We start from the raw sequence: 9,858 nt of genomic DNA, 5'->3' as shown, positions 1-9,858 counted from the left end.
GAACACGTGAACAGCGTACGCACGTCACGTCTCTCACGCGCCGTCCCAGAGTGTGGTGCGACACCAGCGGAGGCCGAACCGGAACCGACGCCAAGCCGAGCCTGCCCGGGGCCCCGGGAAACACAGGTAAGGGGGCCACACCGATCACATGACCTCCTCCACCGGGAACACCGACCGTCCCGCCTAATACTATCCCCTCCCCCCCGGGCTGATAACATCACCGTCCTCCCGCCGGAGAGAAAGAGAGACCCGGGGGGGCTCTACCGACCGAGAGACACCCCAAAATATCCCCTCACCCGACCCCAAAATATCCCTCCACGTGTCACCCTAAAATATCCCCCACACGTGCCACCCCAAAAATAGCCCCTCCCCCATATGTTACCCCAAAATATTCCCCTCCCCCACACGTGTGACCCTAAAATACCCCCCTCCCCCCTATGTGACCCCAAAATACCCCCCCTATGTGACTCCAAAATACCCCCCTCCCCCTATGACCCTAAAATACCCCCCTCCCCCGATATGTGACCCCAAAATACCCCCCTATGTGACTCCAAAATACCCCCCTCACCCTATGTGACCCTAAAATATCCCCTCCCCCCCCCTATGTGACCCTAAAATATTCTTCTCACCCACACGTGACCCCAAAATATCCCTCCATGTGTCACCCTAAAATATCCCCCACACGTGCCACCCCAAAAATAGCCCCTCCCCCATATGTTACCCCAAAATATTCCCCTCACCCACACGTGTGACCCTAAAATACCCCCTCCCCCGATATGTGACCCTAAAATACCCCCTTCCCCCCTATGTGACCCCAAAATACCCCACACGTGTCACCCTAAAATATCCCCCACACGTGCCACCCCAAAAATAGCCCCTCCCCCATATGTTACCCCAAAATATTCCCCTCGCCCACACGTGTGACCCTAAAATGCCCCCCTCCCCCGATATGTGACCCCAAAATACCCCCCCTATGTGACCCCAAAATACCCCCCCTATGTGACCCCAAAATATTCCCCTCACCCACACGTGTGACCCCAAAATACCCCCCTTATGTGACCCCAAAATACCCCCCCTATGTGACTCCAAAATACCCCCCCTATGTGACCCCAAAATACCCCCCTATGTGACCCTAAAATACCCCCCTCCCCCGATATGTGACCCTAAAATACCCCCTTCCCCCCTATGTGACCCCAAAATACCCCCCTCCCCCACACGTGTCACCCTAAAATATCCCCCACACGTGCCACCCCAAAAATAGCCCCTCCCCCATATGTTACCCCAAAATATTCCCCTCGCCCACACGTGTGACCCTAAAATGCCCCCCTCCCCCGATATGTGACCCCAAAATACCCCCCCTATGTGACCCCAAAATACCCCCCCTATGTGACCCCAAAATATTCCCCTCACCCACACGTGTGACCCCAAAATACCCCCCCTATGTGACCCCAAAATACCCCCCCTATGTGACCCCAAAATACCCCCCTATGTGACCCTAAAATACCCCCCTCCCCCGATATGTGACCCTAAAATACCCCCTTCCCCCCTATGTGACCCCAAAATACCCCCCTCCCCCACACGTGTCACCCTAAAATATCCCCCACACGTGCCACCCCAAAAATAGCCCCTCCCCCATATGTTACCCCAAAATATTCCCCTCGCCCACACGTGTGACCCTAAAATGCCCCCCTCCCCCGATATGTGACCCCAAAATACCCCCCCTATGTGACCCCAAAATACCCCCCCTATGTGACCCCAAAATATTCCCCTCACCCACACGTGTGACCCCAAAATACCCCCCCTATGTGACCCCAAAATACCCCCCCTATGTGACCCCAAAATACCCCCCCTATGTGACTCCAAAATACCCCCCCTATGTGACTCCAAAATACCCCCCCTATGTGACCCCAAAATACCCCCCTATGTGACCCTAAAATACCCCCCTCCCCCGATATGTGACCCCAAAATACCCCCCTATGTGACTCCAAAATACCCCCCTCCCCCTATGACCCTAAAATACCCCCTCACCCTATGTGACCCTAAAATATCCCCTCACCCTATGTGACCCTAAAATATCCCCTCACCCTATGTGACCCTAAAATATCCCCTCACCCTATGTGACCCTAAAATATCCCCTCACCCTATGTGACCCTAAAATATCCCCTCACCCTATGTGACCCTAAAATATCCCCTCACCCTATGTGACCCTAAAATAACCCCTCACCCTATGTGACCCTAAAATAACCCCTCACCCTATGTGACCCTAAAATAACCCCTCACCCTATGTGACCCTAAAATAACCCCTCACCCTATGTGACCCCAAAATACCCCCCCTATGTGACCCCAAAATACCCCCCCTATGTGACCCCAAAATACCCCCCCTATGTGACCCTAAAATACCCCTCACCCTATGTGACCCTAAAATAACCCCTCACCCTATGTGACCCTAAAATACCCCCCCTATGTGACTCCAAAATAATCCTCTCCCCACATGTGACCCTAAAATATCCCCTCCCCCTATGTGACCCTAAAATAACCCCTCACCCTATGTGACCCTAAAATAACCCCTCACCCTATGTGACCCCAAAATACCCCCCTATGTGACTCCAAAATAATCCTCTCCCCACATGTGTGACCCCCAAAATAATCCTCTCCCCACATGTGACCCTAAAATATCCCCTCCCCCTATGTGACCCTAAAATAACCCCTCATGTGACCCTAAAATATCCCCCTCCCCACATGTGTTGCCCTAAAATATTCCCCCTCGTGTACACATAGCCCCGCCCCCTTTGAATAATGAACACAAGTTACCCTCTTGGGGGGATCTAGGGTGGAAAAGGACCTGGGGGTCCTAGGAGATGATGGGCTCACCAATGGGGGAGGGAGGAGCTCAGGTATGGGGGGGGGAGAACCTCTGGGGGTCCTAGTAGATGAGAGGCTCAGGTATGGGGGGGGGAGAACCTCTGGGGGTCCTAGTAGATGAGAGGCTCAGGTATGGGGGGGGGGGGAGAACCGCTGGGGGTCCTAGTAGATGAGAGGCTCAGGTATGGGGGGGAGGGAGGAGCTCAGCAATAGGGGAGGAGCTCAGGTATGGGGGGGGGGGGGAGAACCTCTGGGGGTTCTAGTTGATGATAGGCTCAGGTATGGGGGGGGGGGGGAGAACCTCTGGGGTCCTAGTAGATGAGAGGCTCAGGTATGGGGGGGGGGGGAGAACCTCTGGGGGTCCTAGTAGATGATAGGCTCAGGTATGGGGGGGGGGGAGAACCTCTGGGGGTCCTAGTAGATGAGAGGCTCAGGTATGGGGGGGGGGGGGAGAACCTCTGGGGGTCCTAGTAGATGAGAGGCTCAGGTATGGGGGGGGGGGGAGAACCTCTGGGGGTCCTAGTAGATGAGAGGCTCAGGTATGGGGGGGGGGGGGGAGAACCGCTGGGGGTCCTAGTAGATGATAGGCTCAGGTATGGGGGGGAGGGAGGAGCTCAGCAATAGGGGAGGAGCTCAGGTATGGGGGGGGGGGAGAACCTCTGGGGGTTCTAGTAGATGATAGGCTCAGGTATGGGGGGGGGGGGGGAGAACCTCTGGGGTCCTAGTAGATGAGAGGCTCAGGTATGGGGGGGGGGGAGAACCTCTGGGGGTCCTAGTAGATGATAGGCTCAGGTATGGGGGGGGGGAGAACCTCTGGGGGTCCTAGTAGATGAGAGGCTCAGGTATGGGGGGGGGGGGAGAACCTCTGGGGGTCCTAGTAGATGAGAGGCTCAGGTATGGGGGGGGGGGGGAGAACCTCTGGGGGTCCTAGTAGATGAGAGGCTCAGGTATGGGGGGGGGGGAGAACCTCTGGGGGTCCCAGTAGATGAGAGGCTCAGGTATGGGGGGGGGGAGAACCGCTGGGGGTCCTAGTAGATGAGAGGCTCAGGTATGGGGGGGGAGAACCTCTGGGGGTCCCAGTAGATGAGAGGCTCAGGTATGGGGGGGGGGAGAACCTCTGGGGTCCTAGTAGATGAGAGGCTCAGGTATGGGGGGGGAGAACCTCTGGGGGTCCTAGTAGATGAGAGGCTCAGGTATGGGGGGGGAGAACCTCTGGGGGTCCTAGTAGATGAGAGGCTCAGGTATGGGGGGGGGGAGAACCGCTGGGGGTCCTAGTAGATGAGAGGCTCAGGTATGGGGGGGGGGAGAACCTCTGGGGGTCCTAGTAGATGAGAGGCTCAGGTATTGGGGAGGGAGGAGCTCAGGTATGGGGGAGGAGCTCAGGTATGGGGGAGGACCTCTGGGGGTCCTAGTAGATGAGGAGCTCAGGTATGGCGAGGGAGGAGCTCAGTATGGGGGAGGGAGGAGCTCAGGTATGGGGGGGGGAGAACCTCTGGGGGTCCTAGTAGATGATAGGCTCAGGTATGGTGGGGGGGAGAACCTCTGGGGGTCCTAGTAGATGAGAGGCTCAGGTATGGGGGGGGGAGAACCTCTGGGGGTCCTAGTAGATGATAGGCTCAGGTATGGGGGGGGAGAACCTCTGGGGTCCTAGTAGATGAGAGGCTCAGGTATGGGGGGGGGGGGGAGAACCTCTGGGGGTCCTAGTAGATGAGAGGCTCAGGTATGGGGGGGGAGAACCTCTGGGGTCCTAGTAGATGAGAGGCTCAGGTATGGGGGGGGGGAGAACCGCTGGGGGTCCTAGTAGATGAGAGGCTCAGGTATGGGGGGGGGGAGAACCTCTGGGGGTCCTAGTAGATGAGAGGCTCAGGTATGGGGGGGGAGAATCGCTGGGGGTCCTAGTAGATGAGAGGCTCAGGTATGGGGGGGGGGAACCGCTGGGGGTCCTAGTAGATGAGAGGCTCCGGTATGGGGGGAGAACCTCTGGGGGGATCTAGGATGGAGAAGGACCTGGGGGTCCTAGTAGATGAGAGGCTCAGGTATGGGGGGAGAACCTCTGGGGGTCCTAGTAGATGATAGGCTCAGGTATGGGGGGAGAACCTCTGGGGGTCCTAGTAGATGATAGGCTCAGGTATGGGGGGAGAACCTCTGGGGGTCCTAGTAGATGAGAGGCTCAGGTATGGGGGGGGGGAACCTCTGGGGGTCCTAGTAGATGAGAGGCTCAGGTATGGGGGGGGGGAGCTCAGGTATGGGGGGGGGGAACCTCTGGGGTCCCAGTAGATGAGAGGCTCAGGTATAGGAGAGGGAGGAGCTCAGGTATGGGGGAGGGAGGAGCTCAGGTATGGGGGAGGGAGGAGCTCAGGTATGGGGGGAGGATCTCTGGGGGTCCTAGTAGATGATAGGCTCAGGTATGGGGGGGGAGAACCTCTGGGGTCCCAGTAGATGATAGGCTCAGGTATGGGGGGAGAACCTCTGGGGGTCCTAGTAGATGATAGGCTCAGGTATGGGGGGAGAACCTCTGGGGGTCCCAGTAGATGATAGGCTCAGGTATGGGGGGGGAGGAGCTCAGGTATGGGGGCAGAACCTCTGGGGGTCCCAGTAGATGAGACGCTCAGGTATGGGGGGGGGGGAGAACCTCTGGGGGTCCTAGTAGATGAGAGGCTCAGGTATGGGGGGGGACCTCTGGGGGTCCCAGTAGATGAGAGGCTCAGGTATGGGGGGGGGAGGAGCTCAGGTATGGGGGGGGGGGAACCTCTGGGGGTCCCAGTAGATGAGAGGCTCAGGTATGGGGGGAGGATCTCTGGGGGTCCTAGTAGATGAGAGGCTCAGGTATGGGGGGGAACCTCTGGGGGTCCCAGTAGATGAGAGGCTCAGGTATGGGGGGGAACCTCTGGGGGTCCTAGTAGATGAGAGGCTCAGGTATGGGGGAGGGAGGAGCTCAGGTATGGGGGGGGGGAACCTCTGGGGGTCCCAGTAGATGAGAGGCTCAGGTATGGGGGGAGAACCTCTGGGGGTCCTAGTAGATGAGGGGCTCAGGTATGGGGGGGGGAACCTCTGGGGGTCCCAGTAGATGAGAGGCTCAGGTATGGGGGGAGAACCTCTGGGGGTCCTAGTAGATGAGAGGCTCAGGTATGGGGGGAGAACCTCTGGGGGTCCTAGTAGATGATAGGCTCAGGTATGGGGGGGGAGGAGCTCAGGTATGGGGGGGAGAACCTCTGGGGGTCCCAGTAGATGAGACGCTCAGGTATGGGGGGGGGGAGAACCTCTGGGGGTCCTAGTAGATGATAGGCTCAGGTATGGGGGGAGAACCTCTGGGGGTCCTAGTAGATGAGAGGCTCAGGTATGGGGGGGGGGGGGGAGAACCTCTGGGGGTCCTAGTAGATGAGAGGCTCAGGTATGGGGGGGAACCTCTGGGGGTCCCAGTAGATGAGAGGCTCAGGTATGGGGGGAGAACCTCTGGGGGTCCTAGTAGATGAGAGGCTCAGGTATGGGGGGAGAACCTCTGGGGGTCCTAGTAGATGAGAGGCTCAGCAATGCCAAGCTGCTGCTAACAAAGCAAACAGAATATTGGCAATAAAAAGGAGATCAACTCCAGAGATAAAAGGATAATTCTCCCCTCTACAAGACTCTGGTCCGGCCGCACCTGGAGTATGCCGTCCAGTTCTGGGCTCCAGTCCTCAGGAAGGATGTTCTGGAAATGGAGAGAGTACAAAGGACAACAAAGCTAATAAAGGGTCTGGAGGAGGAATGGAGGATATTGGTGATGCGGAAAGGTTGTGAGCTCTGAACTTATTCCAGGGCTCGACAAATCCTGGGCGCCAGGTCGCCATGGCGACTAGAAATGGTGTCCTGGCGACTTGGCTTTGTGAGCTGGCGCCATCTGGCGGTGGCCGTTGGTATTACAAGTTAAGCATTACAAGTTAACTACTTGCCGACCGCCCACCGTCATTCTACGTCGGCACTTTAAAAATGAATATCTCGGTAACGGCAGCAGCTCTTCAGTGGGCGGCCGTGTAAACGATAACGGCGTTCCCCGCGGCGTATTCGCGGCGAGATCGCCGTTATCGGTGGCGGGAGAGGGGCGCCCTCCGCCGCTTACCGTAGCCGTCGGAGGAGATCGGGACCGTTCGGCAGCTGTGTGGGGTTGCGAGTGAGGGAAAAATCTCCTTCGCCCGTCCCCATAGCTCTGCTGGGCGGAAGTGACGTCAAAACCTCAGTCCCGCCCAGCCTCTTAAAGCAACATTTTTTTTTTTTTTTTTTTTTTGTCATTTGAAAAAATGACATTTTCAAAAAAAAAAAATATTTTCTTGCATTTTAGTGTAAATATGAGAAGTGACGTCTTTTTGACCCCCAGATCTCATAAAAAAAGCATGACAGGTCCTCTTATATATATTACAAGGGATGTTTACATTTCTTCTCATAGGAATAATAGTGATATTTTTTTTTATTTTTTTTTTTATTTCAGTGTTAAAAATTATAAAATAAATACGAAAACGCCCGCATATGAAAACGGTGTTCAAACCACACAAGTGAGGTATCGCCGCGATCCTTAGAGCGAGAGCAATAATTCTAGCCCTAGATCTCCTCTGTAACTCAGAACATGCAACCTGTAGAATTTTTTAAACGTCGCCTATCGAGATTTTTAAGGGTAAAAGTTTGACGCCATTCCACGAGCGGGCGCAATTTTTAAGCGTGACATGTTGGGTATCATTTTACTCGGCGTAACATTATCTTTCACAATATATAAAAAAATTGGGCCAAATTTATTGTCTTGATTTTTAATTTAAAAAAAGTGATTTTTTTCCAAAAAAAACTGCGCTTGTAAGACCGCTGCGCAAATACGGTGTGACATAAAGTATTGCAATGACTGCCATTTTATTCTCTAGGGTGTTAGAAAAAATATATATAATGTTTGGGGGTTTTAAGTAATTTTATAGCAAAAAAAAATGTTTTAGTCTCGTAAACGCCGAATCTGAAAAACAGGCTCGGGGCTAAAGTGGTTAAACAGCAATTCTAATGTAATTTTTCACTATTTTCCCTGCCATCTCCTTCCCTCTAATCAGAACCCCTAAACATTATATATATTTTTTATCCTAACACCCTAGAGAATAAAATGGCGATCGTTGCAATACTTTCTGTCACGCCGTATTTGCGCAGCGGTCTTACAAGCGCACTTTTTTTGGGGAAAAATTACACTTTTTTTAATAAAAAAAATAAGACAACAGTAAAGTTATCCCCATTTTTTTTTAATATTATGAAAGATAATGTTATGCCGAGTAAATTCATACCCAACATGTCACGCTTCAAAATTGCGTCCGCTTGTGGAATGCCGACAAACTTTTACCCTTTAAAATCTCCATAGGCGACGTTTAAAAGAACTCTACAGGTTGCATGTTCTGAGTTAGAGGAGGTCTAGGGCTAGAATTATTGCTCTCACTCTAACAATCGTGGCGACACCTCAGATGTGTGGTCCGATTACCGTTTACATATGCGGCGCTGCTCACGTATGTGTTCACTTCTGCGCGCAAGCTCGTCGGGACGGAGTGCGTTTTCTGGCTCCTAACTTTTTTAGCGCGCCCCTAGATTCCAAGCAAATTTGTTACACCCTGACTTATTCTCTGTGGAGAAGAGACGATGAGAGGGGAGAGGATACAAATATCCCAATGGGGATACCAGAGTAAGGAGGAAACTCTTCAGTCTCAGGGGTGTAGGGGGACACAGGGCCACACTATGAGATTGGAGGAGAGGTGGTGTAACCTTACACTGTGTAGGGGCTCTTCACTGTCAGGGAGATACGGATGTGGATCTCTCTTCCACAATTGGTGTCAGTGGGGAGTATTGATGGCTTTAAAAAACTTTAGATGTGCATCTTTGTGAACACAATATACAGGGATCCGGGAAATGATCATCAACATGAACAGCCACACAGGTTCAACTGGAGGGACTACCTTACCAACTATGAAATATCCCCCCCCAAACCCCAACATATTTCTCCCCCCCAAAACCCCGACATATTCCCCTCCCCACTGAGCCCCAACATATCACCTCCCCCATATGCCAAATTATCCTTTCCATAGCTAAACCTTGAAAAATACCTCCTACACCCCAACATATCATCCTCCTGCACCCCCCAACTACCCCCTGCCAAAAATGAAATCTCCTCACCACGCTTGTATCACAACATATTCCTCTCCTTCTTTAAACCCCGATATCCCACCCCCCCCCCCCCCCCCCCACAGTGAACCCCAACATTTCCACCCCAAACCATTGGAATGTTTCCATGGCGAGTGAAGCTCGGATCATTCAGATGTTGGTCCCATTTCACACATTGTATACGGGGGGGGTCTCCTATGGTCTATTATGTCCAGGGCTTGGTCTCTGGCAGTAAGGAGGAGGTCACACATTGTATACGGGGGGGGGGGGTCTCCTATGGTCTATTATGTCCAGGGATTGGTCTCTGGCAGTAAGGAGGTCACACATTGTATACGGGGGGGTCTCCTATGGTCTATTATGTCCAGGGGTTGGTCTCTGGCGGTAAGGAGGTCACACATTGTATATGGGGGGGGGGTCTCCTATGGTCTATTATGTCCAGGGATTGGTCTCTGGCAGTAAGAAGGAGGTCACACATTGTATACGGGGGGGGGGGGGGGGGGTCTCCTATGGTCTATTATGTCCAGGGGTTGGTCTCTGGCAGTAAGAAGGAGGTTAACACATTGTATATTGGGTGGAGGTGCTGTGTGGTTTGGTTATGACCAGGATTGATCTCTCTGTGGGTTGGTAGAGTCCTCATGGATGTATGGGGATTGGTGTCTCGGTGGGTTGGGAGTCCTCATGGATGTATGGGGATTGGTGTCTCTGTGGGTTGGTAGAGTACTCATGGATGTATGGGGATTGGTGTCTCTGTGGGTTGGTAGTCCTCATGGATGTATGGGGATTGGTCTCTCGGTGGGTTGGGAGTCCTCATGGATGTATGGGGATTGGTGTCTCTGTGGGTTGGTA

The 9,858-nt window shown here is 53.7% G+C and overlaps 1 protein-coding gene across 3 annotated transcripts in view; it reads left to right on the top strand.

Annotated features, from left to right (window-relative positions):
- Positions 1-32: 32 nt before the first annotated feature.
- SRRM2 (serine/arginine repetitive matrix 2) overlaps positions 33-9,858 on the top strand; it is a 31,612-nt gene continuing 21,786 nt past the window's right edge. For 2 of the 3 annotated variants that reach the window (XM_040355848.1, XM_040355847.1), the window contains exon 1: positions 34-126. The gene's annotated coding sequence lies outside the window, so the exon portion shown is untranslated. Of the gene's footprint in view, positions 127-9,858 lie in introns of all 3 variants that reach the window. The other variant, XM_040355849.1, reaches the window with a different exon arrangement.

Source organism: Rana temporaria, chromosome 6 (assembly GCF_905171775.1).
Source record: "Rana temporaria chromosome 6, aRanTem1.1, whole genome shotgun sequence".
In the NCBI taxonomy this organism is placed as follows: Eukaryota; Metazoa; Chordata; class Amphibia; order Anura; family Ranidae; genus Rana; species Rana temporaria.
The sequence above is the reverse complement of the archived record's forward strand: the minus strand, read 5'-3'. Positions and strand labels throughout refer to the sequence as shown.